Source organism: Rutilus rutilus (assembly GCF_951802725.1).
Source record: "Rutilus rutilus genome assembly, chromosome: 8".
NCBI lineage: Eukaryota > Metazoa > Chordata > Actinopteri > Cypriniformes > Leuciscidae > Rutilus > Rutilus rutilus.
Window position 1 is genome coordinate 21,049,672 of NC_140222.1, and position 15,353 is coordinate 21,065,024.

A 15,353-nucleotide genomic window follows, 5' to 3' on the forward strand; every position below is an offset into this window, starting at 1 on the left:
TCGACATTTAAAATAATAATGAATGTTTCTTGAGTATCAATCATCATATTAGAATAATTTCTGAAGGATCATGTGACAGTGACGACTGGAGTAATGATGCTGAAAACTCAGCTTTGATCACAGGAATAAATAACAGTTTAAAATATATTAAAATAGAAAGCAGCTGTTTTAAATTGGAATACTATTTTACAATATTACTGTTTTTGTTTGTATTTTTTATCAAATAAATGCAGCCTTGGTGAGCAGAAGAAACTTCTCTGTTATGTGCGCGCCACAGACTGCACGCACGTCCGCTTAGAGTTCCGCCTTTTGCCTTCCGTCAATATTACGTTATTAGAAAAATATTTTTTTAGAGAATAGATTTTTTGACATTTGTGAATCGATTCAGAATCGTCCACATCCGCATCGCGATGCATCTAAGAATCAATTTTTTCTCCCACCCCTAGATTTCATACAACAGGTTAATAAACAGTTACAATTAAGTCACTTACATTATAGATGCAATGTTGACTGTTTTTGTTCTGTTTCAGCAGCGAAAATAGTTAAACAAAGATCCCGGCAGAACCATCACGTATCACGTGTTTTCTCATAACTGAACGATTCAGCATTTTTAACGAATCGGTTGACTCAAAGATTGAATGATCAATCCATAAACATCTGTCTTAATCATGATCGACTCATTCGAACGAATCGTTTGAACGAATGAATCAATGACTCGCTTATTAAGATGGATGCCTGGCGACACCTAATGGCGGTTTAGTGTTGTTTAAAAGCATCATTCTTTCCCACATGTGTGTGATTTGTGTGTGCAACATTATCATTATTTTTCTTTCACTATTATATTAGCGATTTAAAAGCACCCACTCGTGTCACACGTCGATTAACCGGTGGGAAAATATCCTCAGACACATACCTAATAAATGTATATTTAAATACAATATTGGCCTACCTGGTAAAAAGTTTTATATACTATTTTGATGTCCTTTTGGACACAAGAGGGCAGTATAGCCCTATGTTTGCTTTTTTGTTGAACCAAATAGCACTAAATAGCCTGTTTTTAACTTTTTCATTCTTCTTGAATTGCAAAAACAGAATAAAATGGGTTTAGTTGTGATATTTGTATACTTTTATATAGAAATAAATGGTATATAATTACATTTTTAGAAGATTTTTACTTTAATCCCTCGCCATAGCAAAACCGTTTGAGATATTTATTATCCATTCACAATTTAGCATATTTAATGTAGTTTCATCATGTTGAAAAAGTTTGGTACGAATAAAATAAATAGTTTAAGAGGAGTGGCTAAAAATTCAGAGGCTGATTTTGCAAAAAAATCCACATTCAGACCAAAATATCTGACTTCCTGATGGCCAGAGCTATTGAATGTAAATTAGAAAGTTGTCCGGCTTGATGAGAACAATATAGAAACTATTTTTTCTTTACTGTAGTTAAAAGTAACCCCCCCACTTTTGTCAAAAGCATGTTGAAAGTGACACACTTCCTGCTGCCAGTTGGTGGCGCTATAACTTTGACTCACAATAGCTACATCCATCTGATCGGCCTCTTACCACGAACACACTGCTGAAGTTTCATCAAGATCAGTTAATGTATGCAGAAGTTATTCCACTTCCGTGTTTCTCTTTTCTCGCCATAAATTCGATTCCTCGCCATAGCCAAACCGTTCGAGATATCAAAAATCCGTCCGCAATTTAGCATCCTCAAAGTCTTGACTACATGCACACCGAGTTTGGAGGGAACACGGTGAATTTTGTAGGAGGAGTATTTCACATTCCACAGCAAGCGTTTTCCAAACAACCCATAATAGCCGACTTCCTGTTGGGCTGGCGTAAAACTTGACCAGGGGAAAGTTGTTCGGCACGATGAGATCTATATGTGTACCGAGTTTCATATTAATTCATGCAAGCGTGTTTGATATATGGACCAAGTTTTAGAACCCCGTTCAAGGGGGCGCTGTTGAGCCCCCCAGCCACGCCCGGGTACCAGCTTCAGCCTGTCCCTGATGGCCGTGGGTTCTGACTTGTGTGCAAAGTTTCAAGAGTTTTTGAGCACGTTAAGGACCCCAAAAGCCCCTGAAACCTTGATTAACAATATAAAAGCAATAGTCAAATTCCCCCCTCCCCTCTCACACACAGAGACACAGAGAGAGGGAGAGAAAATTCTTCAGAAAATCCACATTCAAACCAAAATATCTCTCTTCCTGTTGGTCGGAGGTAGTTAATGTCAATTAGAAAGTTGTCCGTCTTGATGAGAACAATACACATACCAAGTTTTGTTGCTGTTGATAAAACTAACCCCCCCCACTTATGACTAAAGGTGGCGCTACTGAGCCCCTCACCACGCCCGTTTCTGAAACTTTGCACATGTCTACTGGCTAATAAATGTGATGTGTCTGTCGAGTTTCATCCAATTTCAAGTATGTTAAGAGTTTCAAAAGCATCAAAAAAGAATATTAAAGTTTGAAGCGTTGCCACGGCAACAGTATTAAAGATATCAAAAATCCTTTCACAGGTCTACATCTGCCGTGTGTTTACATTATACACATAAAGTTTGAAGCAAATCGGGTAAAAATAAGAGGGTGATTTCAAAGCATTTTGAAAGTGACATATTCCTGCTGCCAGTTGGTGGCGCTATAACTTTGACTCACAATAGTCACATCCATGTGATCGGCCTCTTACCACGAACACACTGCTGAAGTTTCATCAAGATCAGTTAATGTATGCAGAAGTTATAACACACTTCCTGTTTCCATTATTTGCCATAAATTCGTTTCCTCGCCACGGCCAAACCGTTTGAGATATCAAAAATCCGTCCGCAATTTAGCATCCTCAATGTCTTGACTTCATTCCCACCGAGTTTAGTGGCGATCGGGTGAATTCCCTAGGAGAAGTGTTTCAAATACCAGACCATGCGTTTCCAAACAACCCATAATAGCCGACTTCCTGTTGGGCTGGCGTAAAACTTAGAGCACGAAAGTTGTTCGGCCCGATGAGATCTACATGTGTACCGAGTTTCATATTATTACATGCAAGCGTGTTTGATTTATGGACACGTGTTCGGATCCCGTTCCAGGGGGCGCTGTCGAGCCCCCCTGCCACGCCCGGGTACCAGCTTCAGTCCGGCCCTGATGGCCGTGGGTTCTGACCTGTGTGCAAAGTTTCAAGAGTTTTTGAGCACGTTAAGGACCCCAAAAGCCCCTGAAACCTTGATTAACAATGTAAAAGCAATAGTCAAATCCCCCCCCCCCCCCTCCCCTCACACACACACAGACACAGAGAGAGGGAGAGAAAATTCTTCAGAAAATCCACATTCAAACCAAAATATCTCTATTCCTGATGGTCGGAGATGGTTAATGTAAATTAGAAAGTTGTCCGTCTTGATGAGAACAATACACATACCAAGTTTTGTTGCTGTTGATAAAACTAACCCCCCCACTTATGACTAAAGGTGGCGCTACTGAGCCCCTCACCACGCCCGTTTCTGAAACTTTGCACATGTCTACTAGGTAATAAATGTAATGTGTCTGTCGAGTTTCATGCAATTTCAAGCATGCTAAGAGTCTCAAAAGCATCAAAAAAGAATATTGATGTTTGATGCGTTGCCATGGCAACAGTATTAAAGATATCAAAAATCCTTTCACAGGTCTACATCTGCCGTGTGTTTACATTATACACATAAAGTTTGAAGCAAATCGGGTAAAAATAAGAGGGTGATTTCAAAGCATTTTGAAAGTGACACACTTCCTGCTGCCAGTTGGTGGCGCTATAACTTTGACTCACAATAGTCACATCAATGTGATCGGCCTCTGACCACGAACACACTGCTGAAGTTTAATCAAGATCAGTTAATGTATGCAGAAGTTATAACACACTTCCTGTGTCCCATTATTCGCCATAAATTCGTTTCCTCGCCTCGGCCAAACCGTTCGAGATATCAAAAATCCGTCCGCAATTTATCATCCTCAATGTCTTGACTTCATGCACACCGAGTTTTGAGGCGAATGGATGAATTTCCTAGGAGGAGTACATCAAATTCCACAGCATGCGTTTTCCAAACAACCCATAATAGCCGACTTCCTGTTTGGCTGGCGTAAAAAGTAAAAGTACGAAAGTTGTTTGGCCCGATGAGATCTATATGTGTACCGAGTTTCATATTATTATATGCAAGCGTGTTTGATTTATGGACCAAGTTTTCGGACCCTGTTCAAGGGGGCGCTGTTGAGCCCCCCTGCCACGCCCGGGTACCAGCTTCAGCCCGGCCCTGATGGCCGTGGGTCCTGACCTGTGTGCAAAGTTTTAAGAGTTTTCGAGCATGATAAGAGCCCCAAAAGTGCCCGAAAGGTTGACAGAAAAATAATAAATAATAATAATAAATAATCCTACCGAAAACAATAGGGCCTTCGCCCTTTCAGGGCTTGGGCCCTAATTAGTTCTGATTTGTCTGTGTTAAGCAATTATAGACCTATTTCTAAGGTGCCTGTTTTAGCTAAAATGCTGGAGAAGGTAGTTCTTAACCAACTTCTGATTTTTTTAATAAAAATAATATTTTTGATACATTTTAGTTGGGTTTCAGACCTCAGCATAGTACTGAAACTGCCCTTCTTAAGGTGACCAATGACTTGCTTTTGTCCGTGGATTCTGGGAACTGTGCTGCCGCATCTGAGTGCAGCCTTCGATAGTGGATCTCCTTGAGCGTCTGAGTCTGTGGGTGAGCATTAGGGAGACTGTATTAAGGTGGCTACATCGTATCTACAGGAGAGAACCTTCTATTTCCTCCACTTGTCCCATCATCTCTGGGGTCCCTCAAGGTTCTTGTCTCGGCCCTGTCTTCTTTTCCTTATATATGCTACCTCTGGGATTAATCGGTCAAAAGTATGGCGTGGCATACCATTGTAATGCAGATGATACCCAGTTGTATCTTCCATTGAAACCGAATGACATCTCGAAATGGTCAGTGTTGCTTGACTGTCTGGACGAAATAAAGCTGTGGATGGCATCAAGTTTCCTTCAGTTGAATGAATCTAAATATGAAGTGATGATTTTTGGCCCACCAAAGCTAGCAAATCAGATTGCATTTGACTTGAACCCTTTAGCCTCTAATGTTAGTACTCAGGGGAGGAACCTTTGTGTGATTTTTGATTCCGAACTGAAATTCGATAAACAAATAAACACTGTGGAGTAGCTTTTTTCAATTGAGGGGCATAGCCAAATTGAAAGGCTTCCTGTCTTTTAAAGATATGGAAACGTCCAGATTGGATTACTGTAATTCTGTTTATTTGGGTTTGTCTAAGAAGTTGCTTTCACGGCTGCAGCTGGTGCAGAATGCTTCGGCCAGACTGTTGACTGGCACCAGGAAATATTCAAGTATCTTTCCGGAGCTGGCTTCTCTGCATTGGCTCCCTGTTGAGTATAGGGTACAATTCAAGGTCCGTTTAATGGCTTACATGTCTATATCTCGAGTTTGTTATAGCATCATGTTGCTGCTAGACCACTAAGATCCTCTCAAAGCTTAATTTTAAATGTTCCAAAATCTAGGTTGAAAACTAAGGGAGATCGTGCCTTTGCGGCAGCAGCACCGCGTCTTTGGAATAGTCTCCCTTTACACATAAAATCCTGTGATTCCATTGAGTGTTTTAAATCTAGGTTGAAGACCCATCTCTTTTCTGCTGCTTTTAATTGTCCTTAGCTACATGTGGTTTATTTAGTGCTTCGTTTTGTTTTATGGTGTGTTTGTCTATATGTGTTGTAAGTTTGGGTCTGTAAAGCACTTTGGTCAACTAGGGTTGTTTTAAAACGTGCTTTAGAAATAAAATTTGATTGATTGATCGATTGAAGCTGGACATGGTCAAGTTACAGCCATTTTGCTCTGCAATGAGCACCACTTGATTTTTTTGCGAACATGCACTAGATTTAAAATTTTGTGTATATACAGTGGGTACGGAAAGTATTCAGACCCCCTTAAATTTTTCACTCTTTGTTATATTGCAGCCATTTGCTAAAATCATTTAAGTTCATTTTTTTTCCTCATTATTGTACACACAGCACCCCATATTGACAGAAAAACACAGAATTGTTGACATTTTTGCACATTTATTAAAAAAGAAAAACTGAAATATCACATGGTCCTAAGTATTCTGACCCTTTGCTGTGACACTCATATATTTAACTCAGGTGCTTTCCATTTCTTCTGATCATCCTTGAGATGGTTCTACACCTTCATTTGAGTCCAGCTGTGTTTGATTATACTGATTGGACTTGATTAGGAAAGCCACACACCTGTCTATATAAGACCTAGTGATCCAACGCTGGATACTCTTATAGGTTACTCCCGTGGATCACGGCTGAACGCGTCTTCTCCACACTCACTTACAAATAAACATTTTTTTTTTATTTTTCGCCTATCGTGCGTCTACTCTACACCCTTACCACTAAAAAGACGGATTATATCTAAGACTTAAGTCATAAATTAGTATTAATATTGATAGCATCACTGGTAGCTTCGTTGCTAACTTACTGTCCATCTGTTAAAATGGCGAATATATCAGAGTAGTCTAAGTAGACATAAGTAGTCTACCTTTTGGTGCAGGTGAGGACACATTTGAGCTGCACGCACTACAGTCTGAGCTGGAAGCTGTTGAGAAACAGATCCACGACCTTTTATTGAGACAAGCCGAACTGATAGACTGGCGGTTAGCTCTTGAAACATCACGCGCCGATGCACACAAATCAGTGATTAACGTTACTAACCCGCTGACTCCGACCTCGTCTACTCCGTGCGTTTCTCAACATCGGTCCCGAGCGCCGAGGTCGCGATCAGCCATGGTCTCGTTCACTCCGGCTCCAACACGCCACCACGAAGCCTGGGTGGTTCCGCAGCGGAAGAGACGATTCAGGTCTAGACCAAGACTCTCTCCGACCCTCCCAGTTTTCGAGTTATCCACACAAAACCGCTTCTCCCCTCTTCGCGAAACAGAACGCGATGCTGTGATCATCGGCGATTCCATCGTTCGGCATGTACGCGCTACGTTTCTGAAATCGCTACTCACGTTCCCGAGATTCTGAACGGTGACGAGCGCGTCGGAACTGTGGTCCTGCACGCGGGAGTGAACGACATCAGGCTGCGCCAGACGGAGGTTCTGAAGAAAGACTTCAGGAATCTGATCGATACGGTACGCAGCACATCGCCTGAAACAACGATCATAGTGTCAGGACCGCTTCCCACGTACCGACTAGGACATGAAAAGTTTAGCAGATTATTTGCGCTAAATGAATGGTTAATGTCATGGTGCAATGAGCAGAAACTGCTCTTTGTAAATAATTGGAATCTGTTTTGGGAGCGTCCTAGGCTTTTCCGTGCTGATGGCTTGCACCCAAGCAGATTCGGAGCAGATCTTCTGTCGGATAACATCTCCAAAATGTTAAATACCTTTTGACTAGTAACCAAAAGTCCAAATCATAGTCTCTGCTGCACCAATTTAACTGATATAAATACTAGTGTAGAACATTGCATAGAAACCGTGTCTATTCCTCGTTTAGTGAGATCAAATAATAAATCTACTGCAGGATCTAGGAAAAATCTAATTGTTATTAATACAGAAAATGTTGCTATTAGTAAACAAAAACTATTTCTAAAACTAGGTCTTCTAAACATTAGATCACTCACACCTAAGGCAGTTACTGTAAATGAAATAGTCACAGATAATAGCTTCGATGTACTTTGCCTTACTGAAACCTGGCTTAAACCAAATTATTATTTCGGTCTAAATGAGTCTACTCCATCTAGATACTCCTATAAGCACGAGCCCCGTCTGATTGGTCGTGGCGGCGGTGTTGCAACAATCTATAGAGATATTCTCAATGTTACTCAGAAAACGGGTTATAAGTTTATTTCGTTTGAAGTACTCGTACTAAATGTTACGCTCTTAGATGTTAGAAAAACATCCCTATTATCTCTAGCCTTGGCTACCGTATATAGACCACCAGGGCCTTACGCTGATTTCCTAAAAGAGTTTGCAGATTTTCTCTCAGACCTATTAGTCAATGTCGATAAAGCATTAATTGTTGGAGATTTTAACATACACGTAGATAATCCAAATGATGCGTTAGGGGCTGCGTTTACAGATTTATTAAATTCATTTGGGGTCAAGCAAAACGTCACCGGACCAACACATCGTCTTAATCATACACTCGATTTAATTATATCACATGGAACCGATCCAACCGATATAGATATTATACCGCAAAGTGATGAAGTCTCTGACCATTACATGGTAACTTGCATATTACATACTGCTGTAATATGCCATGCGGCGCCGCGTTATCGATCAGGCAGAACAATCCTCCCATCCACCATAGATAATTTTTCAAATTGCTTATCTGATCTGTCTCAGCTGCTCAGTGAACCCAAACAAACAGATGAACTAGAGGAATTAACTAGCACTATGAGCACCATTCTCTCTGGAACATTGGATATTGTTGCACCTATTAGATTAAAAAAGGTCAGAGAAAAAAGTAAAGCACCGTGGTACAACAATACTACGCATGTTCTAAAGAGAGAAACCCGTATTTTAGAGCGTAAATGGAAACAAACTAATTTAGAGGTCTTTAGAATCGCGTGGAAAGACAGTATGTCACGTTATAAAAAGGCCCTAAAAGCGGCCAGGGCTGAGCACCTCCGCAAACTAATAGGAAATAACCAAAATAATCCAAGGTTTTTATTTAACACCGTGGCTAGACTAACAAATAAACAGACGTCACCCGAACAAAATATCTCGTTACAGTTCTGTAGTAATGATTTTATGAAGTTCTTCACTGAGAAAATAGAAAGCATCAGAACCACAATTGTAAACGTTCAATCTTCAATTGCCCCTTATAATTCAGCCTCAATTATCACCCCGCAAGAACAATTACAGTGCTTTACAACTATAGAACAAAAAGAGTTAAATAAACTTATCACTTCATCTAAAACAACAACATGTTTATTAGATCCTATACCAACTAAGCTACTGAAAGAAGTGTTACCTGTAGTGGAAGAGCCTCTTCTCAATATTATTAACTCGTCTTTATCTTTAGGTCATGTTCCAAGAACATTTAAACTGGCAGTTATAAAACCTCTCATTAAGAAACCACAATTAGATCATAATAACCTAGCAAATTATAGACCCATTTCAAATCTTCCATTTATGTCTAAAATGTTAGAAAAAGTGGTGTCCGCTCAATTGTGTTCTTTCTTGCAAGAAAATGATATCTATGAAAAGTTTCAGTCTGGTTTCAGGCCGCACCATAGCACTGAAACTGCGCTCGTTAAAATCACAAATGATTTACTTTTAGCTTCTGACCAAGGCTGTATCTCAATACTAGTTTTACTTGATCTTAGTGCTGCGTTCAATACTATAGATCACACAATACTCTTAGATCGACTACAAAATTATACTGGTGTTCAAGGACAAGCATTAAGCTGGTTCAGATCATACTTATCTGACCGCTACCATTTTGTCTATTTAAATGGAGAAAAATCGATCATAACTCCAGTAAACTATGGAGTGCCGCAGGGATCTGTGTTAGGTCCTCTGTTATTCTCAGTATATATGATGCCACTTGGAAATATTATAAGGAAACATGGAATTAGTTTCCATTGTTATGCTGATGACACTCAAATATATATTTCATCACGGCCAGATGAAAACGCTAAATTATCCAAATTGACAGAGTGTGTTAAAGATATAAAAGATTGGATGACGCGTAATTTTCTTTTATTAAATCCAGACAAAACAGAGGTACTAATCATCGGTTCAAAAAACCACCCGCAAAACCTCTCGCAATACAACTTTAACATCGTAGGATGTCATGTTACTTTATCCTCTACAGTAAAAGACCTGGGTGTTATACTCGACTGCAACCTGTCTTTCGAAAATCATATTTCATATGTTACAAAAACTGCCTTTTTCCACCTTAGAAACATTGCTAAGCTACGTAATATGCTATCAGTTTCTGATGCAGAAAAGTTAGTTCATGCATTCATGACCTCGAGAATAGATTACTGTAATGCTTTATTAGCTGGTTGTCCTGCATCCTCAATAAACAAGCTACAGTTAGTCCAAAATGCCGCCGCTAGAGTTCTTACTAGATCAAGAAAATATGATCATATAACACCGATTTTATCATCACTGCATTGGTTACCTATAAAGTTCCGTATTAATTACAAGGTATTGCTACTGACTTATAAAGCCCTAAACGGCTTAGCTCCAGTCTATTTAACGGATCTTCTAATCGCACTATAATCCATCGCGCACTTTAAGATCACTAAATTCAAGGCTTTTGGTCATACCTAGGATATCCAGATCCACCAAAGGAGGGAGAGCATTTTCACATTTAGCTCCAAAACTCTGGAATAGCCTTCCTGATAGTGTTCGTTGCTCAGACTCGCTCTCCCAGTTTAAAACTAGATTAAAGTCGCATCTCTTCAGACAGGCATTCATATAATATTTTTAATCTTACAGTTCAAATTACAATCCGGCCTCTAGTTAATAAACGCCAGAGGAGAACTGGCCCCCGACTGAGCCTGGGTTCTCCCAAGGTTTTTTTTTTTCTCCATTGGGTCACCTGATGGAGTTTTAGGACACCATTAGGTCACTTGATGGAGTTTTTCGGTTCCTTGCCACTGTTGCCTTTGGCTTGCTCAGTTGGGGATATTCTGGGGATATTTAATTTGATTTTATCAATCAATAAATTCCACTAGAAACAAACCTTGTTGTATTATTTTAATTTAATACTGTGAAGCTGCTTTGATACAATCTGTATTGTGAAAAGCGCTATACAAATATACTTGTATATTTACAGTGGCCTCCATAATCCTTAAATGGAAGACGTTTGGGATGACCAGAACCCTTCCTAGAGCTGGCCGTCCGGCCAAACTGAGCTATCGGGGGAGAAGAGCCTTGGTGAGAGAGGTAAAGAAGAACCCAAAGATCACTGTGGCTGAGCTCCAGAGATGCAGTCGGGAGATGGGAGAAAGTTGTAGTAAGTCAACCATCACTGCAGCCATCCACCAGTCGGGGCTTTATGGCAGAGTGGCCCGATGGAAGCCTCTCCTCAGTGCAAGACACATGAAAGCCCACCTGAAGGACTCCAAGATGGTGATAAATAAGATTCTCTGGTCTTTCAAGGGAAAGATGAATGCGGCCAAGTACAGGGATATCCTGGACAAAAACCTTCTCCAGAGTGCTCTGGACCTCAGACTGGGCCGAAGGTTCACCTTCCAACAAGACAATGACCCTAAGCACACAGCTAAAATAACAAAGGAGTGGCTTCACAACAACTCCGTGACTGTTCTTGAATGGCCCAGCCAGAGCCCTGACTTAAACCCAATTGAGCATCTCTGGAGAGACCTGAAAATGGCTGTCCACCAACGTTTACCATCCAACCTGACAGAACTGGAAAGGATCTGCAAGGAGGAATGGCAGAGGATACCCAAATCCAGATGTGAAAAACTTGTTGCATCTTTCCCAAAAAGACTCATGGCTGTATTAGATCAAAAGGGTGCTTCTACTAAATACTGAGCAAAGGGTCTGAATACTTAGGACCATGTGATATTTCAGTTTTTCTTTTTTAATAAATGTGCAAAAATGTCAACAATTCTGTGTTTTTCTGTCAATATGGGGTGCTGTGTGTACAATAATGAGGAAAAAAAATGAACTTAAATGATTTTAGCAAATGGCTGCAATATAACAAAGAGTGAAAAATTTAAGGGGTCTGAATATTTTCTGTACCCACTGTATCTCGCTCTGGTGGTGTCTGTCTCACATGAACGTGTAGTAAGCCTATTAAATGTCTTAGAATCTTTAATAGCGCTGGCAAGAAAAACAATAAAAAAATTAAATAATTCATTGGTTAATTGCATCTGAATGGCACAAGCTAACACGGGGCTAGATGTAACACACTTGTTTTAAATACCTCCACACATGCCAGTATGACGAAACGTGCATTTACTAGTTGCCATATCAACACTATATAGAGAAAAAAAATTGCGCCACAATTAAGAAATCTTTGGGAGACATCACTGAACATTTATTTAACCATTGCAAAAATAAATTTCTGAAGTTAATTTTTCATCTCTGTTTTTTTGTTTATTTAAAACGAGACAAATCTGAAATTATTTTAATTTTATCTGTTATTTAACAGTTGTTAAATAAGTATTTAACTAGTTGCTAACCAGCAGAAGACACTAGCCTGGTTTAAATCCCAGTTGACAAATCGGCAACTCGAGCACCAGAATCTACCACCAAAGACACACTGAATATAATGCCCTGAATTAGCATTAAACCAGAAGATGACCTCATTTAAACATGAACCGCTATCCAACACAATTTTCCGATGCTCTATGAAATTCAATGAGAAAACATAATCCTCAAAATATGATTTGTTAGCATCAAAGGTACAAAAAAAGAAAGGCTCAAAAGCAGAGTGTGGCGAGTCGTACTTCCCCTCGAAAAGATCGGGGACCGGCTCGTCGCTCTTAGCAGCTTCACAATAGACCTAAAGAAAAAGTCTTGAGGGTTTTCTGTAATTTACAGCTCTCAAAAGTATAATATCTGCATTATTGTATAGATCGAAAACAAAGGGTATAATTGTATTTGTTGGATACTGTGGTGAGATCTGGTATTTATCTCATTTTCCTGAATAACCCCTAGCATCACAGGTAGTCTTTTGCTGTCAGGTCAGAATAGGATTATTTCCTCACTAGCTTGTTTTAATTTATACCAGCAAATCTAGGTGATTTATGTCCTTTTTTGACATCATGTTTCTCCTCCGCTTCACTCAGTTCTTCGCTCTCCTCATTCTCCTGCAAGTCTAAAATGAAAGTAAAAAAGTTTTCTGTAAATCATAAAAAAAATCATAGAGAGAAATGTGAAGGGGGAAAGTGAACACTGATGTAACAGCAGAAAGTAGACAGACGCTATACGAAAGTTATAACTGCGCACAGATAACAGCGCGAGTCCTGATTTTCACCTCTTCTTCTGCGTTTAAAATGTGCAAATTGGCGAGACAATACACGTCCAAATGATAAACTTTCACTCTAAATCTTAAATCTTAGCAGTTAATCCACGAATCACATGCGTGCCGAACCGTGGGGCCTGTTGTATGGATCACAGATCAACTATACGATCCGTTGCACCCAGTGCTCTCAAGTGTCACGCATTGAGCGTGACAGTCACTCATTTTGGTCTTTAGTCAAGAATTCCCGTATATTTATACTTATAATATATTTAACATGCCGCAGCGCCCAACATTTCTCTGGCTGTGCAGCTCTCATGGTTCGGCAGGAATCAAGCACGTATCAGACAATCAAAAAAAAGAAAAGGCCTACACAATAGCCAATCAGAAAATAGCACTATTGTATCTGGGTAAGATTTAACACAAGAACCAATGAAAATAAGCACATGCTGGAATTGTTCACGTGCCCGATAGTTTCGTTCACCCATAGAGGAAATCAATCCAAGCTCCGAGCATCACTTTGAGCACAGAGTAAGTGACAATCTCCTATTTTAATGTTACAACAAATTCACAACTTGTTTGACACAAATAGTGACAACTTGACTGCTGTTAGAGAATGTTTTCCAGATAATTAGCATCAGTTTTTCATTTTTCGTGTGTAACTTAGCCAACAGTTTTACAGCCTGTTCACTGACAACACCTGCTCAGAACAAGTAGTCTAGGCTTAGTCATATTTTCGTTATCACACGATGACTGACATATTGTCACATTATAAACATCTCTCTCTCCAAATAGGCTTAATAATTTTATTAGCACTAAATAAATTAAAGTGTATTGCATAGTGGATATTATAGGTCACTTTTAAAATAATGTCTTTTATATTTGTCTTTTATTATATCCTGGCCATGGATGCATTAATCATTGTATCTGTCTTTCTCTTTCAAAGATGTAAGGTAAAAAGCAATTAAGCATCCTCTCATTCGCCCTGAGAGGAGAGTCCCCTAAAAAGACCAGGTTAGAGGATGCTGGCCCAGAGAAGGTGGCGAAAACGGTAGGCCCATTAGATGAGGAGACAGAGGAAGAGATTGTGCAGGTCGAAGGCAACAAGTTCAAAAAGGCAACAAACACTTACAATAAACAACACCAGTCATAATCTCTTTGAATTTGAATAAATACTTTGGATTTGGTATATGAGCAATTATTAATAACAACAACAAAAACACTAATAATAATAATGAATGAAACACCCCCATTCTCGCACCTGTATCAAATTAAAAACACCTTTTTTTATATTTTATGTTTATTTCTAGAAATTAATAAAATCATGTGAATGGGTGACCATAAGTGTAATTGAAATCTGGTAAAATGTTAAAACAAATAAAAAATTGCTTTTTGTATTCAAAGAAAATACATTTATGAAAAATGTTCATTACATTAAGATTTATATATACATCTAAACTATTTATAACTTTTATATATAACTCTGGCTAGATAAGTAATTATATGCAAATCCACAGACCTTTATCTACAGATCAAGTATAAAATAGGGGGTATTGAATCATCTCGGAGTGAGTTTTACCGCACTGACTGTCGTAGCAAAGTGACATGCTGTTTGAATGCTGAATTGAAGAGTTTCTGAAGAGTAAATATTAAAGCTGAAGTCAGCAAATCTGGCAGATTGAGTGGATTTAGCCAAATTTTTTGAATGTTTAGCCTACAACTCTCATGCCCCTCCACCACTACCAGCTAGCACTCTCCCATCGAGTACGTGCACTTCGGTGCACTTCAGTGCGTGTGCACCAGATTTTCTGTGAACGTGTCCGTCTCTTCAGCATTGATCAACACCATGGACTCGGAGGTAGGCTAATCTACCCATAGATAGCAATAACCGAGGAACTGGAAGCTTGTTAGTAGATTTTCTCTCCGCCATCACGCTTCATACAATCCAACACACCTGCGAACTTCAGGCGTGTGCATGTGATATTGTAACGTACGCGGGGGAGGGGGGATCTGTGGCGTGTGCACGAACTGTGATTGACGGTCAGATCTCACACGCTGATTGGACCAGAAGAACCGGGAGCGGTGGATTTTTGCAAAACAAATAACAGGCTCCAGGTGGAGGTAGAAACGCGTTTTTTTCTAAAACAAGCTGATTTATGTTGTTCTGTCGGAGCATAGTGTCGGTTTCAGTGAATATGATCAAAAAAATCTTGCCAACAGCAGCTTTAATCTGTCCAACACAACATACTGCACATAAACGTTTCAGGAGCTTTACTATGCTTTTTTGCCTTTTCTGGAGCTTAACAGTAACAGCCATGAGTACGAAAAGTATTGAATTTGGA

At 39.5% G+C, this 15,353-nt stretch overlaps 1 protein-coding gene across 2 annotated transcripts in view; it reads right to left on the minus strand.

Moving 5' to 3' along the window:
- LOC311295991 (uncharacterized protein) overlaps positions 1 to 15,353 on the minus strand; it is a 29,829-nt gene that overhangs the window by 10,837 nt on the left and 3,639 nt on the right. The window lies entirely within an intron of this gene.